The 22,762-nt window shown below is 41.7% G+C and overlaps 1 protein-coding gene across 5 annotated transcripts in view; it reads left to right on the forward strand.

The window, feature by feature from the left end:
• The window catches only part of SEC14L5 (SEC14 like lipid binding 5), a 142,237-nt gene that overhangs the window by 17,101 nt on the left and 102,374 nt on the right, over positions 1–22,762 (forward strand). For 2 of the 5 annotated variants that reach the window (XM_073636347.1, XM_073636350.1), the window contains exon 1: positions 1,071–3,756. The exons of 1 other annotated variant lie outside the window; for it this stretch is intronic. The gene's annotated coding sequence lies outside the window, so the exon portion shown is untranslated. Of the gene's footprint in view, positions 1–1,070; positions 3,757–22,762 lie in introns of those variants that run through there. 2 more of the 5 variants (XM_073636349.1, XM_073636351.1) reach the window with 2 other exon arrangements.

Genomic DNA, 22,762 nt, shown 5'->3' on the forward strand with positions numbered 1-22,762 from the left:
GATAAAAAGTGCATTTTATATACAACTATATAGATCAGACCACAAGGAGGGACAATGAGAAGGAATGAGGGACAGAGGGACATTGCTCCAAATCAGGGACAGGTGGGAGCTCTGTAAGGTGCACCGCCCAGTCTCCGCCCCCATTCCATTTTGCAGGTCCAGATTGCGATCCACACTCTCCACCCACTGTACTGTGCTAGTCAGCGATTGGCTTAGAGATGGATAATAATAATAATAATAATAATAAGGCGGAGATGGTGGGAGTGGCTCGAAAAGAAGGGGTGGTTCAGGTGTTTTAGGGGTGGGCCGGAGTATTGCGAATGGGCGGAGCCTGTTGGAGGCTGAAAGCGCGCTCTGAGGAGGGCGGGGCTGTCCGTATACAGGTGTTCGTAAAAAGTGGGCGGGGATTTGATCGTGTGAAGAGGATGGGGCGGTGCTGGTGGAGAGTAGGCGAGGCCTGTGGTGTGTTGAAGGAGTTCTATGAGGAGGGCGGGACTGGTACCGTGCTTGGAGAGGAAGATGGGCGGGGCTGGCGGTGTGCAAGGGGAGAGGTTGTGGGCGGGTAACGAGGTGCCTGGGTCGGTGTGAGGAGGTCTGGGCTAGCGGTGTATATGGGAAAGGTGTGCGGGACTTATCAATTTGCGAAGGGAGTGGCGTGGGCGGGGATAGGGGTGTGTTTGGATAGTGGCGTGCCATTTGATGGGCGGGGCTATCAGTGTGCAAAGGGAGTGTTGTGGGCGGGGCTAGCGGTGTGCTTGGTTGGGTAGGCGGGACTAGCGGTGTGTTTGGATTGTGTTGAGGTGGGCGGGGCTAGTGGTGTGCATGGGTGGGTAGGCGGGACTAGCGGTGTGTTTGGATTGTGGTGAGGGCGAGGCAATTGGTGCGCTGCTTGATGGGCGTGGCCCATCGGTGGGCAAAGTGGTTATTGTAGGCGTGGCTAGCGGTGTGCATGTTATAGTGAGGGCGGGGCTACTGGTGTGCATGGGTGGGTAGGCGGGGTAATGGGCGAGGCTGAGATCTGTCAGTGGAGCGCTGTGTATCGGAGGGCTGTGGTGTCAGGAGGAGGAGGAGGGGGAGACTCCTGTACAGGGATCGGGGATCAGAGGGACAGTCCCGGGCTGGAGAGAGGGAGGGAGGGTGAGTGCTGGCTGTATGGATGGCAGTGTGTTGTCATAGTGGGTGTGATCAGTACATACTGACAGAGGACAATACATCAGTGCAATAGTCAGTATATAGTGTGTAGTGTGTCAGTATATAGTGTGTAGTGTGTCAGTATATAGTGTGTCAGTATATAGTGTGTAGTGTGTCAGTATATAGTGTGTCAGTATATAGTGTGTCAGTATACAGTGTATAGTGTGTCAGTATGTAGTAGTGTAGTGTGTCAGTATACAGTGTATAGTGTGTCAGTATACAGTGATGTAGTGTGTCAGTATACAGTAATGTAGTGTGTCAGTATACAGTGTATAGTGTGTCAGTATGTAGTAGTGTAGTGTGTCAGTATACAGTAAATAGTGTGTCAGTATACAGTGTGTAGTGTGTCAGTATACAGTGATGTAGTGTGTCAGTATACAGTGTATAGTGTGTCAGTATACAGTGTATAGTGTGTCAGTATACAGTGTGTAGTGTGTCAGTATACAGTGATGTAGTACAGTTGCAAGATTTGTGTTGGTGTTTGCAACCCCCCCAGGTTGCCCAGTGGTGGTCTTGCTGTGTATGTATTGGATGTAGGTGTGATCTGTGTTTAAAACAGACTGTACACTCCTCAGAGACATTGTAGCCTTGCCCCCCCCCTTCATGACGTTGTACATCGGTGACACAAGCAACACTCATCCATAGTGACAGCACAGTGCAGGCGTCCATGCCCAGTTGTGTGGATGTGAACTTGGCTTCATACAGAAGATCCGGCTCTCCTGAACTTTTTTCACCCCCTTCTGCCTTGTAATGTGTGTGTCTGGTAGGAAATGTTCATTTGTATCAATAAATTGATGACTTGTATATTATATATATATGTAGTTTTAGCAATAGACTTCAATATTTCTGGGTGTTGATTTTGTACCAGGAAACTGTCATAAATTTGTAAGAATTCAATGAATGGTTTCCATTCCATAACTGCACCCCAGAGAATGATGTGATTATTTCTGGCTTGTGTATCGGGGGAAACAATCAAAACATTTGAAGCAATAAACCCGAGAACCTGAGCTTGCCAATTGTATGGTGGAGATCGACTTCAATATTCCTGTCTGTACAGGGAGCAATTGTTTGCTTGTAACAATCGATGAATAACTTGTATTGCAGAGTTGTATCCCGGAGATTGATGGTTATATTTCCGGTGTCTGTATGCCGGCGATCAGTCATATGTGTTTTTAACAGTAAATGATTGGCTTGTGTCCCATTATTGTATCATATAGACAGAGATTGACACGACAATTTCTGGCTGTGTATCAGGAAACGATTGTCAGTGTGTAAGAATAAATTGATAACTTAATTGTATCAATGTTTCGGGTTGTTGGTGTGTACAGGAATTCGTTGTGTAATTGTAACAATCGGCGGATGACTTGTATAATAGAGATGGACATGAATATTTCTGGCTGTGTATTGGGAAGCAGTCATCAATGTGTAAGAATAAACTGATCAATTGATAAATTGATTATATTATATTGTAAAGCTTTGCGTAAACTGTTGGCGCTATATAAATCCTGTATAATAATACTAATAATCATTTCCTTAGTGGTATAATTATTTCGGGGTTGTCGGTGTGTACAGTGAAATAGTTGTACGATTTGTAACAATCGACGAATGACTTGTATTGCACACTTGCATTAATGTCTAAACCGCTGGCAACAAAAGTGAGTGCACCCTTAAGTGAAAATGTCCAATTTGGGTCCAATTAGCCATTTTCCCTCCTTAATCGTATAAATATTTCGGGGTTGTCGGTGTGTACAGTGAAATAGTTGTTACGATTGTAACAATCGATGAATGACTTGTATTGCACACTTGCATAGCGTTGATTGTTACTAATATTTCTGGTGTCAGCGTGTGCCAGGAAGCAATTAAAAATTTGTACCAATCAATAAACGACTATTCTGCCGCCGTACCAGAGCGACGGTACTATTTTTGTCCGGCGGTGTGTTCTTACTGGCTGTAGGTTTCTATAGTCTTTTGGTGAGTAAAGCTGTACAATCAAGCAGGGATCTACTATTATTTAGTATTATCTAGAATTGCGGGAAAATCTTACATACTGTAAAGCTCGCCGTGATGTAAAGCTCGCCGTTCTGACGTACTAAGGGTGACCATATCAGAGACCCCTCGGTGCGATGACAGCTACTCAGATCTGTCATTAACACATAACAATCAGCTTTGGGTAGCGAGTGATGGATGCTTAGCGAGCGACTGCTGCGATTGGTCGCTGGTTGACAGATGGTGTGTGTGTGGTCAGTGTGACAACTGAGTGATCCCGCCTCCCCCCCTGGGGACTTTTACACTTGCACTACCAGTTGATCTGCACGCGTCATCCAGAAAGGACACTTTTCCTCCTGGTGACCCCGAGCAACAGTGCCGTTGTCACTGACTGGGGAGGGACAGATGTGGAGTAGAGATCCTATTACAACTCCCAGTACGATTCCAGGACTCGGACGATCGGCAGGTGACATTGGGTGACAGATGTGATGGTGTCACACCTGCGGAGTAAGGCGCCTGCACCACAAGAAGCCACAAGTGGACTGACCTGGAGGCTGTATAGAGGAGCACAGGGATGAGGTGAGCAAATGCCTGTTGGGGGGGATCTGTAGAGATATATCAGTCTGAAGCTGCCCAGCGGTCTGATTGTACAATTCTGATCTCTTTCTGTATTGAACTGTCTTGTAATTGTACTGTCCCCCCTCTACATCGTAAAGTGCTGTGCAAACTGTTGACGCTCTATAAATCCTGTATAATAATATAGACTAAAACTATGACATATAATGCTGGCCATACACACCTTCATTATATTATTCAATCAAAGAGATCGAATAGACATAACTTCCCTTCCAATCAACGTAGACTCAATTTAGATCAGATCGGAATTAACTGAGTCGATCGGCCAGGGTGAAAATGATTGATTTCATTGTATTGATGAGCAGCACTGAGATTTCTTCATGAATATTGCAATCAATCGGATTATAGGTTTATATGGTGGAAACAGAGATGTGATTGATACCTTACACCTTGTAACTTTCAACTATCAATTAAAATCTACTTGCCCCTATATGTCATATTGATCGATTTGGGTTGTCAGCTGTAGATTGATTATTCCCACCGGGAGAGGTGGATCGGAAAATAAATCGATCATTTATCAAAGTGTGTATGGCCACCCTCTATTCTAATTAAACAATCAATTTAATTTGTATCCAGTTAGACTTTTATGGTACATACTGTACTTGTCAGTTAAGCTAAAGCTCACACACCTTAGAATTAGATTTACAATCTCCTTTAAGATGCCTATACACTAGTCAGTCTGATTGATTGTTCAATTTTCTGTAGATCTACTCATAACTGTGTGTGTATAAATTTAAAATATATATATACTAATGTATTTTTTTTACAATTTATTGTAGATCTGCTCATAACTGTGTGTATGTGTAAAAAAAAAAAAAAAAAATATATATATATATATATATATATATATATATATGGTATGTACAGTATCTCACAAAAATATATATATATACGGTATGTACAGTATCTCACAAAAGTGAGTACACCCCTTACATTTTTGTAAATATTTTATTATATGTTTTCATATGACAACACTGAAGAAATGACACTTTGCTACAATGTAAAGTAGTGAGTGTACAGCTTGTATAACAGTGTAAATTTGCTGTCCCCTCAAAATAACTCAACACACAGCCATTAATGTCTAAACCACTGGCAACAAAAGTGAGTACACCCCTAAGGAAAAATGTCCATATTGGGCCCAATTAGCCATTTTCCCTCCCCGGTGTCATGTGACTCGCTAGTGTTACAAGGTCTCAGGTGTGAATGGGGAGCAGGTGTGTTAAGTTTGGTGTTATCGCTCTCACTCTCTCATACTGGTCACTGGAAGTTGAACATGGCACCTCATGGCAAAGAACCCTCCGAGGATCTGAAAAAAACAGAATTGTTGCTCTACATAAAGATGGCAATAAAGATCACAAACTTGGGATGCAATTATTTCTTATGATTTTGAGAGGGTGACAATCATTTTGTCCAGTCCATTTTTGGAGTTTTGCGTGGAATGAGTCAGATTTGGCTTTTTGTTTCTCTACTTTTTTGTATCATACCAATACAAACAAAAGAAAAAAAAACATGAGAATGCCTAAACATTTGTAATCGCAACAATTTTCAGGGTGAAGTGGTGCATTTTCTGACAGAAATGCAGAGGTGCCACTATTTTTGGCCATGTATATGTATATGTATATGTAATATGTATATATATATATATATATATATATATATATATATATATATATATATATATATATATATATATATATATATATATATATATATATAATCTATATCCGCACAAACACAATACTGTGCAAACGTTTTAGGCAGGTATGAAGAAGTGCTGTAAATTAAGAATGCTTTCAAAATTACAAAATTATATATTTTAATTTGTTTATTTTTAACAATTTGCAAAATGAGCAAACAGAAGAGAAATCCATATCAATATTTGGTGTGACCACCTTTTGCCTCCAATACAGCACCGATTCTTCTAGGTACACTTACACACAGTTTTTGAAGGAACTCAGCAGGTTGATTGTTCTAAACATCTTGGGGAAGTACAGATCTTCTGTGGATGTCGGCTGCCTCAAATCCTTCCCAGACAGACTCCAAGATGTTGAGATCAGGGCTCTATGGGGGTCAAACCATCACTTCCAGGACTCCTTGTTCTTCTTTACACTGAAAATGGTTCTTAATGACATTGTCTGTGTATTTGGGGTTGTTGTCCTGCTGCAGAATACATTTGGGGCCAATCACACACCTCCCTGATGGTATGGCATGATGGATAAGTATCTGCCTGTATTTCTCAGCATTGAGGACACCATTGATCCTGATGAAATCTCCAACTCTTTTTGCAGAAATACAGCCCCAAACTTGCAAGGAACCTCCACCATGCTTCACTGTTGCCTGCAGACACTCATTATTGTACTGCTCTCCAGCCCTTCACCAACAAACTGCGTCTTGCTGCAGTCAAATATTTCACATTTTGTCCAGTCCAGAGCACCTGCTGCCATTTTTCTGTACCCCAGTTCCTATGTTTTTTCATGCGTAGAATGTGAAAACAAGGCTAAAGCTGGATATACACTATAAAACTTTTGTTGTTTAGATTTACCTTCAACTATGTAGTGCAAGAGTCTGATTGCATACAAATTGAAAGTGTTTAGGTTTGATCTTATATTATATGGTTTTGCTAAACTGAAAGGAAAAAATCTAAAGAAAATTGTATAGTGTGTATCCAGCTTTAGCAACTCAACTATGCTGTTTTGAGGCAAAGGGTTGTCACACCAAATATTGATTTGATTTAGATTTTTTTTCTGTTCATTTACTTTTTGTTATGTTAATTGATAAAAAATAAACTATTAACACTACTATTTCCAAAACAATCTTAATTTACAGCGTTTTTTTCACACCTGCCTAAAACTTTTGCACAGTATTGTGTGTGTGTGTATATGTGTATATATATATATATATAGAGAGAGAGAGAGAGAGAGAGAGAGAGAGAGAGAGAGAGAGAGAGAGAGAGAGAGATACACAGTGGGGAAAATAATTATTTGAAATTATTTGATCCCCTGCAGATTTTGTAATTTTGCCCACTTACAAAGAAATGGAGAGTCTATGATTTTTATTGTAGGTGTATTTTAAATGATAAAGACAGATTATCAACCAAAAATCCAGAAAAACACATGATACAAATGTTATAAATTGAGTTCCAGTTCAGTGAGTAAAATAAGTATTTGATCCCCAAGCAACCAACAATAATTCCGTTTCCCACAGACTACAGTATGTGATCATGTGGTACACAGATTAGTCCTGTCAATTTTAGAAGGTGCTCCTAAAGACAACTTGTTATGTGTATAAAAGACACCTGTCCACAGAATCTCTTTCTTCCGTTTACTACGCTTGGTGAGAAGGAGACAACTAATCGAGCGATTCTTCGCAAATGGAAGAAATACGAAATAACCATCAATCACCCTCGGTCTGGAGCTCCATGCGAGTTTTCGCCTCATGGGATAAGGATGATCATGAGAAAAGTGAGGGATCAGCTCAGAACTACACGGGAGGAGCTTGGGAATGTTCTCATGGCATCCCGGACCACAGTCACCAAACAAACCATTGGTAACACAATACGCTGCCATGGATTGAAATCCTTCTCTGAATCATTTAGATGCTTGTTGGCAAACTTCAGACGGCCCTGTACATGTGTCTTTTTGAGGAGGGAGCCTCAAGAAGACACATGTACAGGCCGTCTGAAGTTTGCCAACGAACATCTAAATGATTCAGAGAAGGATTGGGAGAAAGTGCTGAGGTCAGATGAGACCAAAATTGAGCTCTTTGGCATTAACCCGACACACCTCGTTTGGAGGAAGAAAAATGCTGACTATGACCCTAAGAACACCATCCCTACAGTCAAGCACGAAGGTGGAAACTTTATGCTTTGGGGCTGTTTCTCTGCTAAAGGTACAGGTCAACTTTGCCGCATTGAGGGGTCAATGGACAGGGCCATGTTTTCTAAAATCTTGGATGAGAACCTTCTTCCCTCAGCCAGAACACAGAAGATGGGTCATGGATGGGTCTTCCAGTATGACAATGACCCAAAACATACCACCAAGACAACAAAGGAGTGGCTCAAGAAAAAGCACATTAAGGTCATGGAGTGGCCTAGCCACATCGTAAAGCCACTTTACCGGTCTGGGGATCAGAAATCCTCGTTGGCTTTCTCTCCTAAACCTACCTCGTAAAGGTACGGATAGGAGGCCTTCTGATTGGTCGACGCTGTCATTTAGGCGGCGCTGACCAATCATAACCCACGTAGCCCGTCCTGTCAGTGCTGGAGAAGAGGAGAGAAAGCCGTGGGGATTTTAAAACTCCAGACCGGTAAAGCGGCAATACAATGTGTCAGGGCGGGAGATCGCCGGTTTCCGGTGCCATGGGGTCCCAGTAAGTTCACCTTACAGATTTTCTGTAAAGGTAAACTTACATTTTAAGGATTTAGAGAAGATCTGTACAGAAGAGTGGACCAAAATCCCTCCTGAGATGTGTGCAAACCTGGTCACCAACTACAAGAAACGTCTGACCTCTGTGCTTGCCAACAAAGGTTTCTCCACTAAGTAAGTTATGTTTGGGGATTTTATATATATATATATATATATATATATATATATATATATATATATATGTATATATATGTATGTATGTATGTATATATGTATGTGTATATATATATATATATATATATATGTATATGTATATATATATATATATGTATGTATGTGTGTGTGTGTGTATATATATATATATATATATATATATTACAGTATATATAAATAGTTTTTTCTATTTCTTTGGAATGGTATTTGCCTCAGCATTTGAGCCGCACAAGGAAGCAAGCAATTATGGAAAGTAGGTGGCTGTATTTCTTGCTGTGACCATCTACCATCTGGCAAATCCTACTGTTGCAAATTGTCTTACCACAATGCTGGTCTGAGTTGTATTTCCTGGCAGTTAAAGTGCACCCGTGCCCAGACTAGGGATAAAGTGTATCTAAAAGCAAAACTTATTTTGTAAACTTTGGATGGAGTATGAGAGCGTTTAAACAATGTTACTTTTTTTTTTGTCTTTAGTTATACTTTAAAGCTGAACTTTAGGGGGAAAAACTACCCTTGCAGTGGGCCCTGTACTTACTGTTCTCGCAAGCGGAAAGTGGGGGCCACACTTAAAAAGCGGACCTTTTATTTTGTGCAACACACCCTGTAAAGTTGTTGCACATCCCTGACAAGCAGCATAAGAGCTTTAAAATAAGTCCTCACTGAACCTCTCCGCTCTTCTTAAGACCTCCTACTCTCAAGCTCTCTCATCTCCTCCTCCCATGCTCGTCTCCAGGATTTCTCCAGAGCCTCTCCCATCTTCTGAAACTCGCTACCTCCATCTATCTGGCTATCCCCTTCTCTTGCTACCTTCAGGCAATCCCTGAAAACTCATCTCTTCAGGGAAGCCTATCACGTCTCCAACTAATCTCCTACCACTTCCACCAACTCATTCCCCACAGTTACAACCTTTTGTACCACCTGCCCCACCCTATTAGATTGTAAGCTCTTCTGAGCAGGGCCCTCTTAATCCTCTTGTATGTTATTGTATTATAACTGTATTGTCTCCTTTTTTATATTGTAAAGCGCTGCGTAGACTGTTGGTGATATATAAATCCTATATAATAATAATAACAATAATAACTTATTAGTTGCTTGTGCGGTGGAGTAATTCATTCTCAAAGATCACAACAAAGACTTTAAAGTTGGGTTGGGGCCACACTTAAAGGGGTTGTAAAGGTAAATTTTTTTTTTTTTTAAATAACAAACATGTTATACTTACCTTCACTGTGCAGCTCGTTCTGCACAGAGTGGCCCCGAACCTGCTCTTCTGGGGTCCCTCGGCGGCTGTCTCAGCTCCTCCCCGCAAGCATTAACCACCTTAATGCGAGCTCCCTCGCATGGTGGTTAGTGCTTGCGGGCGCGCTCCCGTGATACAGCCGGCGGCTATAGCCGCTCACTGTATCACTCGGCCCCGCCCCCCAGCACGCCACGTCATTGGATGTGATTGACAGCAGCTCGAGCCAATGGCTGCGCTGCTTCCAATCCATCCACTGTAGCCAATCAGCGGCCAGGGTGAGCGGAGGAATAGATGTTGAGAACGAGAAGCTGACTTTCGAGGCGTCAGGTAAGTAAAACGGGGGGGCTGGGGGCGGCGGTATTGTCAGAAGTTTTTTCACCTTAATGCATAGAATGCATTAAGGTGAAAAAATTTTTACCTTAACAACCCCTTTAAAGTGGCATTAAACCCAAAACCAAAAATGTAATAAATTGCAGCTCACCAACCATGGTGGCTGCATTTGTTTCCTTTTTGTTAGGGTTTCTTTCCTTTTTACTTTCATCTGGTGATCTGGCCAGTAAGTCTGGCACAGGACGTTGCCAACTGATTTCTGGCAGGATCAGCAGGCATTTTTAGCACTCATAGAACAGATATTACAAAACACTTTCAGTTATCTATTAACAATCCAGAATGGAGCAATTAAAAGAAATTCATTGTTAAAGGGGTTGTAAACCCTCAAGGTTTTTCACCTGCATGCATTCTATGCATGCAGGTGAAAAACCTTCTGTAGTGCACCTGTCCCCCAGAGCCCCCCTTTTACTTACCTGAACCCGATTGTTCCGGTGACGGGGACGAGCACAGCAGCTCCAGCCGCTGTCTCGGATTCTCATTGGATAGATTGATAGCAATGGGAGCTATTGGCTGTCAATCAAATCCAGTGACACGGGGGGGCGGGGCCGAGTCCTGCTGTCTTTGTCAATGGATGCAGCAGCCGGACTTGGGAGCGTGCCCGCACAGGTGCCCCCACGGAGAGCAGCTCTCCATGTGGGCACTTGAAAAGAGGAGCGAGGAGCGCTGCTGGCGAGGATCAAAGGAGGTAATTATGACATGTTTGTTATTTACCCCTTTAAGCATTCCATACACCAAGGATATGCAATTAGCGGACCTCCAGCTGTTGCAGAACTACAAGTCCCATCATTGCTCTGCTAATTGCATATCCCTGCCATACACTATTAGAATCCTGTTTGAAGATTTTTGTATTAAGAACGTTCGATTCTCCAATGGGGGCAAATTGATTATTGTTTTCGACTGCAGTGACTAGAAAATTCAGGGGCAGGATGGAAATTAATTTTTGAACACACAATGTTTTTTAACCGCTTGCCATCCAGCCGCCATTTTACTGTGGCAGGTCGGCACGGTCCAGTGAACGGTCGTAGCTATACGTCGGCTCGCGGGATCGGGATAGCAGGCACGCGCCCGCTGCACAGCGGAGGAGCCGTTGCTTGTGGCCAACAGTCGCGATAACCGCCGGCCACGAGCGATCGCGAGCACGCTCATCTCGTAAACACACACTCGTCTCTGTTCTGAGAGGAGTGACAGATCACGATAGCTAGGAACCACGATCCGTCACTTCTTCTAGTCAGTCCCCTCCCCCTACAGTTAGAATCACCTCCCAGGGAACACAGTTAACCCCTTGATCGCCCCCTAGTGTTAACCCCTTCCCTGACAGTGACATTTAAGAGTAATCAGTGCATGTTTATAGCACTGATCGCTGTTTAAATGACAGTGGTCCCAAAAATGTGTCAGAATTGTCCAATGTGTCCGCCATAATGTCACAGTCACGATAAAAAATTGCAGATCACCGCTATTACTAGTAAAAAACAAAAAAAAATAATAATAAAAATGCTATAAATCTATCCCCCTATTTTGTAGACGCTATAACTTTTGCGCAAACCAATCAATATACGCTTATTGCGATTTTTTTTTTTTTTTTTTTTACCAAAAATATGTAGAAGAATACATATCGGCCTAAACTGAGGAAAAAATAGCTTTTTTAAAAAAAAAAAATGGGGATATTTATTATAGCAAAAAGTATAAAATATTGTGTTTTTTTTCCCAAAATTGTCACTCTTTTTATGTTTATAGTGCAAAAAATAAAAACCGCAGAGGCGATCAAATACCACCAAAATAAAGCTCTATTTGTGGGAAAAAAAGGACGTCAATTTTCTTTTTGTGCAACGTCGCACGACCGCGCAATTGTCAGTTAAAGCAACGCAGTGCCGAATCACAAAAAATGGCCTGCTCATTCAGCAGCCAAATCTTCCGGGGCTGAAGTGGTTAACAGTGAATATGGTTATCGTTCGATAAATTACATTCATTCCAAAATCAAATGTTAAAAGCAAACAAAATTTTTTAAGTACTTTTAAGGCGACATTCGTCCAGTCATGGAATGTACAAAGAATATTCCTATGAACGTTTGTTTGAAGATTGATTGGTGTATAGCCAGCTTTAGGGTTTCCATACACTTTAGGAATTATGGATGGGATCAGAGGAAGGTGGATTGTGCTTTGTACATTTCTATGTCTATGCTGGCTCATAGCGGAGTGGGGGGGAGGTAATATGAGTTCCCATTGTTTACTATCTATGGAAAGATCTTCCTGTCCTTGAGAAAAAGGTGAGACGGGACTGGCTGGAATTTCCAGAAATGATGGCTGGAAAATAACAATTCAGAAAGGTGGGGGGGCGACCTACACAATCTATAGGCTTTGTACAGATCTATGTTCGATTCATATGGAAGTCCTGATCATTGGTTGAAAGTGGACCTGTCATCAGATATACGATCAGTCCCTGCATGATGAGTGATGTGTAAGGCTTAGCACTTCCAGGCATTTATTACCTCTCATAGAGATCACAGGACTCCCCCCTGGCAATGCTTTCATCTTCTTTTCTCTCCAGAAGGATGGCGCCATCCTTGTTCAGGCATCGTCCAGGGTCATAGTCAGGGTGGATTTGATTAAAATCACAATTTAAATCACTAGTAAAAAGGTTTGATTTAAATCAACTCAATTTTAAATCATAATTTTTAAAGAGCAACTGTCATCTCTGTCCCGCTGTGACTCCTCCTCTGACCCGCTGTTGACTCACCGACAGTTCCATTCACTTTAATGGGACGGCTGGTGATGCGACAGTGACACAACAAGGTGAGGGACGTGGCGGCAGCAGGTGAGTGGATCCCCGCTAACAGGCGCTGCCATGATAGATCTGAAATGACAGGTGCTCTTTAAATGTAAGGACTCATTCTTGCTGGTAGTTAGAATCTTTAATATTTGTAAACAAAATGAAGGTTTTCTATTTGGAATAATAATCTGTCAGGTTAGTAAAACAGCAATATCAGAACCGATTCAATCATACAGTTTTTAGTGTACATAGATTTGCAAAACAATGGGATAAAAGAATATTCCTGAACTTTGTTTTATCTCATGGTTACTGTGACATTGTGTGAATGCATCAATGCAATGCAGGTTATCTCAGCTTGCAGAGCTTGGATTCATTGAATGAGTTTACCAAAAATGTAAATATTGCAGAATATATAGCCGTATGCTGCATAAACTACATAAACTAAGCTCCATTTCATACTAAATTATTAATGTATCTTAAATAGAAAACTATCTTTCAATTAGATTTTTACTCCAAAAGCATTTTATTAAAATAAATTTTAGTAAAAATCAAAAAAGTTTGTTTTAAACCCCAAAAAAATATTTTAAATAAATAAAAAATCAGATTTTTAAATTTATTTATTTTTATTTATTTATTTATTTATTTTTATCCACCCTGGTCATCGTCTACTTCCTTGACTGAGATGCCGACTGAGATGAGGCAATCCTGTAAATCCCGGCAGTTGTTGGCCGTATTCACAAATGTCTGACACCGATCAGCTCACCGTGTGATTTTGATTTGCTACAATGTTACAAAATCCAGTCTGACTGAAGAAGGGGAGACTGAGGAAATGCTTCCTCCTGCCTGCAGCAGACTAATGACAACATCTCACCCTAACAAGAGGTGAAATTGAAGCTCCACAGGTCCAGATACAACTTTATTGCATTAAAAGTCAGGGGTACAATTTTTAAAAAGTAGCCAACGCATTTCGGGGGGGGGGGGGTCTAAGTGCCTCCTTCATCAGGGCTAGAAAGAACATAAGAAGGTTTTCATATCAATCGGATATCGATATAATATCCTCCACGGCGGTCATCATTACAAAGTCACTAGACGAGGGGTGGTCAACTTATGAGCTTTGGCCATCTACATGGGCCGGCACGGGGGAAAGTTGCTCATGCGCATGGGCAGGAGTCGGTCACAGGTACCGGGCCGGCGTGTAAGCTGAGCTGCGTTTTTCACATGCGTCTTCAATGCGCAGGAAATTGTACGCTTTTTTGCAGGGTCACATGTGACTGCAGCCTTAGTAAAAGCTGTAATACCATCCACCCTGGTTGTAGGTACAACATGGGTATCCTATGTCCCATTAACCCCCCTCATATATTATGATGGTTGCTGAACCCCCCCCCCCCCTCCATTGGTTGTATTTACCAGCAGAGCAGACACAGATTCTTGCATAGGACCCATACCATTCCAACTATGAGCTGCTCTACGTGTCTCATACCTCATGCAACTTCATCTGTGCAATTTCTGGATAGCGATATTCGGGGAAAGCTGGCTGCCATTCATAGCTCCTGTGTGTAATGGTAGACGAAGGAATGAGAGTCTCATAACTCACTTCAATCAGACGATCCGGACACTGGAGAGCTCTGATAGAACGGGATTATGAAATCCTGATGAATATGAGGGGACATTGCATAGAGGTCACGTCTAGTTGTTAAAGAACAAGATATTCTTTAATATTTACAGCTGAGCTCCAGGCACAGAAACGTTCTTCCAACTATATTCCTTCACAGCCGCAAAGGACATCCATCCATTCGGTAAGCACCAAATGCATTGACATACCCAGATATTACCTTGTAAAAGTAGAGGTGACATTGTCACCGTACTGTACATAGCCCATGCAGGCAGAGGGGCTCAACAGCTCCACCCCCTACAAGGAAAATAACGTGCCTAAAATACGTTAAATTCATAGAGACGTGTGAAAAAGTAAGTACACCCCAAAAGTGTTGACTTTTTCAACATAACTGAACAGGCAAACAGATCTTTATATTGTGCCTACAGATAAAGGTGACATACACGTGAAAAAAATGACAAATACAATTAATTGACCTGGTGTATTCATTTTCATGAATATTTCCAATATTTTCAGTACAAGGGCCACATTGAATATTTAAAAAATATTTGTGGGCTGAGCCCCCCTTTTCACATCCACAGCTGATCACGGTACATTGCAATGCATGAATCTATCTATGGTGATAGAGCGGTGCCAGGAGAGAGGGGGCGGTGCTCCTGCGCCCTTTTTGGATGCACCGCCACTGAGCATCATAAACATTTTGTAGCCTAATGTGGATGTTGTACAGCCTGTCCCCCATCTTCATCAAGAACTCATTGACTTCTTCTTAGAATCTTATTTAGCTGAAAAAGGAGAAAGTATAGTCCTTGTATATAACTGTCCATCAGTCTCTGACATCAACACAGGGACATTTTTGACCACATGCACAGTTCCTTTAGCTGCAGGGTGCTCATGATGCTCATGGTTTCGTTGCATGAAGTCCCCATTACAGAATGTCAATGGGAAGAAGAATAGGGGTATTATAGAGGAAGAGTAATGTCCGATCGGAGCGTGTTGTCGGAAATTCCGACCGTGTGTGGGCTCCATCGGACATTTTCCATCGGATTTTCCGACACACAAAGTTGGAGAGCAGGAGATAAAATTTTGCGACAACAAAATCCGTTGTCGGAAATTCCGATCGTGTGTACACAAATCCGACGGACAAAGTGCCACGCATGCTCAGAATAAATAAAGAGATGAAAGCTATTGGCCACTGCCCCGTTTATAGTCCCGACGTACGTGTTTTACGTCACCGCGTTTAGAACGATCGGATTTTCTGACAACTTTGTGTGACCGTGTGTATGCAAGACAAGTTTGAGCCAACATCCGTCGGAAAAAATCCTAGGATTTTGTTGTCGGAATGTCCGAACAAAGTCCGACCGTGTGTACGGGGCATTACTCTACCAACATGTAAAAACTTGAACCACCTGTGGAAGTCCACCCTAACACTAAAATCTCTAAATCTACAGTCATCCATGATCTAAGACTAACCTATCTAGCCCTGTAAAGAAGAAATTGCTATACATACCTTTTTTGAAGCCGCTCCAGTCTGGTCTCCAATTGTGGAAGCTTTGCAGAGGTGACAGCCAACGGCTGGGAAATGAATTGGAAGTGACATCGAAGCCACCACTGACAGCTCAGTGTGGGACCGGACCAGACTGGCTTCAAAAAGGTACCGTCTATACTCGAGTATAAGTCGACCCGAATATAAGGCACCTAACTTTACCACAAAAAACTGGGAAAACTTATTGACTTGAGTATAAGCCTAGGATGAGAACTGCGCAGCTACTGTAAGTGGAAAAGAGGGTCAACAATGCCCATTTGCAGCCTCACTGTGCCCATTTGCAACCATAGGTCCCCCGAACTTCAAACTTGGTAGTTAAGGGTTCCTAGATGCCCCCTAGCTGCTGCCAAAATTTGGGGTCTCTGGACCCAAAGGGTCCCGAAATGACATTGCTGCAGATGGACACAGTTGACCGACTTTGGGGCCCCGTATCTCGGGGCCACTTGCTGCTAGGAACCCCAAATTTGGTCTGCAAATGTCAAGCACTTTTCTGCAGCAGAGAACAGCATTTTCTGAACCGACTTTGGGGCCCTGTATCTCGGGGCCACTCCATGCTAGGAACCCCAGCTTGGATATGTTGTAGTGCTAGTTCCACTGGGTTTGCACTCCAAATTTGGGGTTCCTAGCACCAAGTGGTCCCGAGATACGGGGCCCCAAAGTCAGTTCGGAAAATGTCATTCTCTGCACCAGAAAAGTGCTTGACTCGAGTATAAGCCGAGGGGGGCACTTGCAGTACAAAAAAGGTGCTGAAAAACTCGGCTTATACTCGAGTATATACGGTATGTATAGCGATTTCTTCTTTATAGGGCTAAATAGGTTAGTTTTAGATCGTGGATGCCTGTAGATTTACAGATTTTAGTGTTAGGGTAGACTTCTACTTTAACCACTTGCCTACTGGGCACTTTCACTCCCTTCCTGCCCAGGCCAATTTTCATGGTCATGCAACAATTTCCACAGTACACCATTACATCTATTGACATTTTAGTCGAATAAATGATTGAGAAGGTCAATGTTTCTCCTGTTCTTATTCAGGTACATCACCTTTTTATCTGTAGGCCTTTTGAAGAAAAAAAAAATCGAATCATTGCGCTTTCAAATATGTTGAAAAAGTCAACAATTTCCACGAGGTGGACTGGATTTTATACATGACTTTAAGATCACTGTTGAACAAAATTGGTCTGGAACGGGGTCTCCTTCAGCTCAAGGATCACGCCATCAGCGGTGGACAGGACACAGTCGCAGGAACGTCCTGTAGCACATGCCGGCCCCGTCACCAAAATAGCAGGCCGGTGTCATTCAGGACATTGCTCGCTTTCCCCGCCGCGTTATTGGTATCTGTGAACCCGAATCACATTACAGAGTTGAGTTACACCAGCCTCTTTCCGGCTCCTATTGCAGCTTGGCAGCCCTGCGAGCGTAGTATCCGTTTCATTCAGCGTAGTGATATTCTGAGGCCAGTTCTCACCCTCCGTTTCGCTTCCTAAATCTGTTTCTGCGTCCGTCTCATCTGGATAAAAATTTCCCTTGTGTTGGCAAGCGGAATTTGCCGGGAAAGAGGTGAATTGCGTATTCAAGCGTATTGAGGCATGGTTGGCGTGAACATCGGACTATTCACCAAACACAAGCAAGATACCCATCCACGAATGGTATGATTGCCTATTAGTTGGTAATTCACCCAAATATCTGAAGCTGCACTGAAGGAGCCTGGTCTGTTTTTATCGTAGACGGCAAGACTTTAAAAATTGGCTCAATTCACTATAACTATAAGCTACAAAACGCTTGCTGTTGGCCATAACTATTGTCATTTCCAGCCTTGAGTCTCTTATTTTGAGCTCTCATTCCTGATAAAGACCACATGGAAAGTAACGAATGGTATCGCTTAGTGGATTGAGCCTAATCCTCCCGACCAATCAAGCTTCAGGCAGCACTTAAAGGGTACGTAAGCCCTAAAAAAATATTTTACTTTTATGTAGTCTTTTCTGTTAAATAGTGATGAATTGTGTTAGGAACCTCGTGCTAAATATTTAAAAGTGCTAAATTAGGGCATTTTGTGTTGGAGCCGCTCCCCTGAAAAGTGCAGTTGTTGACCTTTGAATGTTATGCCGCCTACACACGATAGGATTTCCTGACAACAAACGTTCGATGGGAGCTTGTTGTCGGATATTCCGACCGTGTGTAGGCTCCATCGGACATTTTCCGTTGCAATTTCCGACAAACAAAATTTGAGATCTGGATCTCAAATTTTTCCGCCGACAAAATCCGTTGTCGGAAATTCCGATCGTGTGTACACGCAGTTCTGACGCACAAAGTTCCACGCATGCTCGGAATCAAGCAGAAGAGCCCCACCGGCTATTGAACTTTATTATTCTCGGCTCGTCGTACGCGTTGTACGTCACCGCGTTCTTGACGTTCGGAATTTCCGACAACATTTGACCGTGTGTATGCAAGACAAGTTTGAGCCAACATCCGTCGGAAATAAATCCAGGATTTTATTGTCGGAAAATCTTGTCGTGTGTACGGGGCATTGGGGTGATAAGTGATAGGGTGCGCTAGAGAACTAGAATCCTCAAGTTGATATAAAAAAGAGTGTAACCAAACAAAAATAAATATATTTATATATATATTTATATATATATATATATATATATATATATATATATATATATATATATATATATATATAATTTTTTTTTTTTTTTTTATATATATATATATATATGTCAGAATATTATATACAACTACTAATCAAAACAATTAAAGTGCATCGCGCTAAGTAAATATCATTCATAATAATGGTGATACATTCATAAATCAATTTTTCAAAGTCCATTAGTGATCTTTTGTGCTGCGAATCTTATCCGTAACACCGTCACCAAGGCAAATCTTGTGAATAACACCCGATGGAGATGTGAGTGATTTGCCTACTCACCAAATGGACACGACCTCTTTATTAAAAAGAAAGGTCGCAACAGGCTTTTTTCTATATAAAAAAACCCACAGATATATACAAAAAAGCCTGTTGCGACCTTTCTTTTTAATCTTTTAATGGTCATGTCCATCTGGTGAGTAGGCAAATCTCTCACATCTCCATCGGGTGTTATTGACAAGATTTGCCTTGGTGACGGTGTTACGGATAAGATTCAAAGCACAAAAGATCACTAATGGACTTTGAAAAATTGATTTATGAATGTATCACCATTATTATGAATTGAGATTTACTTAGCATGATGCACTTTAATTGTTTTGATTAGTAGTTGTATATAATTTTCTTACATATATATATATATATATATATATATATATATATATATATATATATATTTTTTTTTTTTTTTTACACTTTTCTTATATCAACTTTAGGATTCTAGTTCCCTAGCGCCCCCTATCACTTGTCACCCTAATCTTCTGTTAAATACACCACTGGAAGCATTTTGTTATATCAGTTAAATAAGTACCTGTTAATCCTGCCAGAAACTGATAACTTCTTGTGCTGCACCCTTGTCAGGAACTTTGCATCTGTCTCTGAGGACTACAGAACCCCCCCCCCCCTTTCCTCTTAGAGAAGAGAAAAAGGGGGAGGTGTTTGTAGTCCTGCCTTAGTGTTGTTCCTCCATAAATACAGTGCAGGGAGTGAGTGTCGCCTCCCTAGGACAGGAAGTGTGTTTACTGTCAGGATCAACAGGTAAGACTTAAAGAGGAACTGCAGCCTGCTCACATAATTTGTAATAAAAAAACATCTTTGCCATTCTGAAGCTTCCCTCCAACCACTTTGCATATTATTTTATATATATAATGTGATTCTGTACTTGCCAAATATGCTGCAGAAATCTCCCTCCACTGAGTCTGGCTGCAGCCATTTTAACTGTGGGCAGCTGAGGCTGCTGTCTGTTCACTTCCTGGATTTACACAGACACACACCTCCAGCCCTGCAGCTTTCATTGGCTCTCTTCTGATTCTTGGTGAAAGCTGTGTAGAAACACTGATCAAACTGACCCAAGTCTGCGTTTGCATTCATACTTTTGAACATCGGTCTGATGAGGCTGAATATCGTTTTTTTATTTTCTTTTATGATCATGTGTTGCATGGGTTTAATTGGATTGTTTTAATATTATTATGATTATTATTGTATTATCATTTAATATAATAATAATAATATTATTATTATTAAATGTATTAATAATGTAGTTTCTTATCAATTTTATTATCTGAGGATTTGGTGGCCCAATACTCCAGGCTAGGTTCAGACCTTTTGTGTGCCAGGAAGGCGCGCATATTCGTGTGCGCCAAAATGGCGGCAACAGTGCGGCCGCGTTTTTGGGCAAAAAATAATCAGGGACTTATTTTCTCACACGTTTCTCGCACTTGAAATGGATTAGCTGCCCTACACACACTAAAAGTTTGCAAAATTGCGCCTGCACTTGGTCGCACCTGTAGGTATGAAGCAAGCCCAAGGCACGAGAGTTAGGAGTAAGTCAAATCCAACCAAGTGGAAGGCTGCTTTCACACTAGAGGCACTTTACAGGCGCTATAGCGCTAAAAATAGTGCCTACATACCGCCTGTAAAGAGCCTCTCCTCTCACTCCAGTGTGAAAGCCCGAGTGCTTTCACGCTGGAGCGGTGCGCTGGCAGGATGCCAAAAAAAGTCCTGCAAGCTGCATCTTTGAGGCCCCTGCCCATTGAAACCAATGGGCAGCGCCGCCGAAGTGCCGGCAGAGCGGGCCATTTTAACCCTTTTTCGGCCATTAGCGGGGGTTAAAAGCGCCCCGTTAGCGACCGAAAAGGGCCTCAAAAACTATGATAAAGCGACGCTAAAAAAAAAATTGGCGCTTTGCCGCCGACGCCCCAAACGCCCTAGTGTGAAAGTAGCCGAAGTGTCTGTTTAGGTGCTGCCATGGGTGGGATGTGTTTAGGATGAGACTTCTTTATACAATAGGAATGCAGTGTGTGTGTGTGTGTGTGTGTGTATATATAATATAGGTGCAATTTAATTTATTTCAGTAATTAAATTCAAAAAGTGAAACTCATATTTTATATAGATGCGTCACACACAGAGTGAAATATTTCAAGCATTTCTTTTAAATTTTGATTATGGCTTACAGCTAGTGAAAACCCCAAATTTTACCAACATAAAATTTGAATCTGAAAAAAAGAAATGTTGCTCTACATACAGATGGCCTAGGCTATAAGAAGATTGCCAAGACCCTGAAACTGAGCTGCAGCACAGGGGCCAAGACCGTTAAGCTGTTTAACAGGACAAGTTCCACTCAGAACAGACCTCACCTTGGTCGACCAAAGAAGTTGAGTGCACGTACCATACAGCAGTTTAACAGGACAGGTTCTTGTCAAAACAGGCCTCGCCATGGTCAACCAAAGAAGTTGAGTGCACGTGCTCAGCATCATATCCAGAGGTTGTCTTTGGGAAATAGACGTATGAGTGCTGCCAGTATTGCTGCAGAGGTTGAAGGGGTGGGGTGGTCAGCCTGTCAGTGCTCAGACCATACACCGCACAATGCATCAAATTGGTCTGCATGGCTGTTGTCCCAGAAGGAAGCCTCTTCTAAAGATGATGCATAAGAAAGCCTGCAAACAGTTTGCTGAAGACAAGCAGACTAAATACATTGATTACTGGAACCATGTCCTTTGGTCTGATGAGACCAAGATAAACTTATTTGATTCAGATGGTGTCAAGTGTGTGTGGCGGCAACCAGGTGAGGAGTACAAAGACAAGTGTGTTTTGCCTACAGTCAAGCATAGTGGTGGGAGTGTCATGGTCTGGGGCTGTATGAGTGCTGCCGGCACTGGGGAGATACAGTTCATTGAGGGAACCATGAATGCCAACATGTACTGTGACATACTGAAGCAGAGCATGATCCCCTCCCTTCAGAGACTGGGCCGCAGGGCAGTATTCTAATGTAACGACCCCAAACACACCTCCAAGACGACCACTGCCTAGCTAAAGAAGCTGAGGGTAAAGGTGATGGACTGGCCAAGCATGTCTCCAGACCTAAACCCTATTGAGCATCTGAGGGGCATCCTCAAACCAAAGGTGGAGGAGTACAAGGTCTCTTACATCCACCAGCTCCGTAAAGTTATCATGGAAGAGACTCCAGTGACAACCTGTGAAGCTCTGGTGAACTCCATGCCCAAGAAAGCTAAGGAAGTGCTGGAAAATAATGGTGGCCACACAAAATATTGACACTTTGGGCCCAATTTGGACATTTTCACTTAGGGGTGTACTCACTTTTGTTGCCAGCGGTTTAGACATTAATGGCTGTGTGTTGAGTTATTTTGAGGGGACAGCAAATTTACACTGTTATACAAGCTGTACACTCACTACTTTACATTGTAGCAAAGTTTTATTTCCTCAGTGTTGTCACATGAAAAGATAGAATAAAATATTTACAAAAATGTGAGGGGTGTACTCACTTTTGTGAGATACTGTATGTGTGTGTGTATATATGTATATATATATATATATATATATATATATATATATATATATATATATATATATATATATATATATATATATATATATATATATCATATTTATATATCTAGATATATATATATCTAGATATATAGATATATAAAATTGTTATTATTAATAAAATATTTATTATTTTATTTTTTATTATTATTTTTTTTTAACGTGTTATCAGCAAAAAAGATTTTTTACACAATATCTCACAAAATTACTTAGAAAATTACAATTCACACACCTTAGTATACAGCTATATAAGCAGCTGAACTTGACAGAGCTGGTTGCTTTGTGTAGTTAAAGTGTACCTAAAGCTACTTAAAGCCAGAACTGTTTATTTTTT

The sequence above is a fragment of the Aquarana catesbeiana genome, linkage group LG06 (genome assembly GCF_042186555.1).
Source record: "Aquarana catesbeiana isolate 2022-GZ linkage group LG06, ASM4218655v1, whole genome shotgun sequence".
Taxonomy (NCBI): domain Eukaryota; kingdom Metazoa; phylum Chordata; class Amphibia; order Anura; family Ranidae; genus Aquarana; species Aquarana catesbeiana.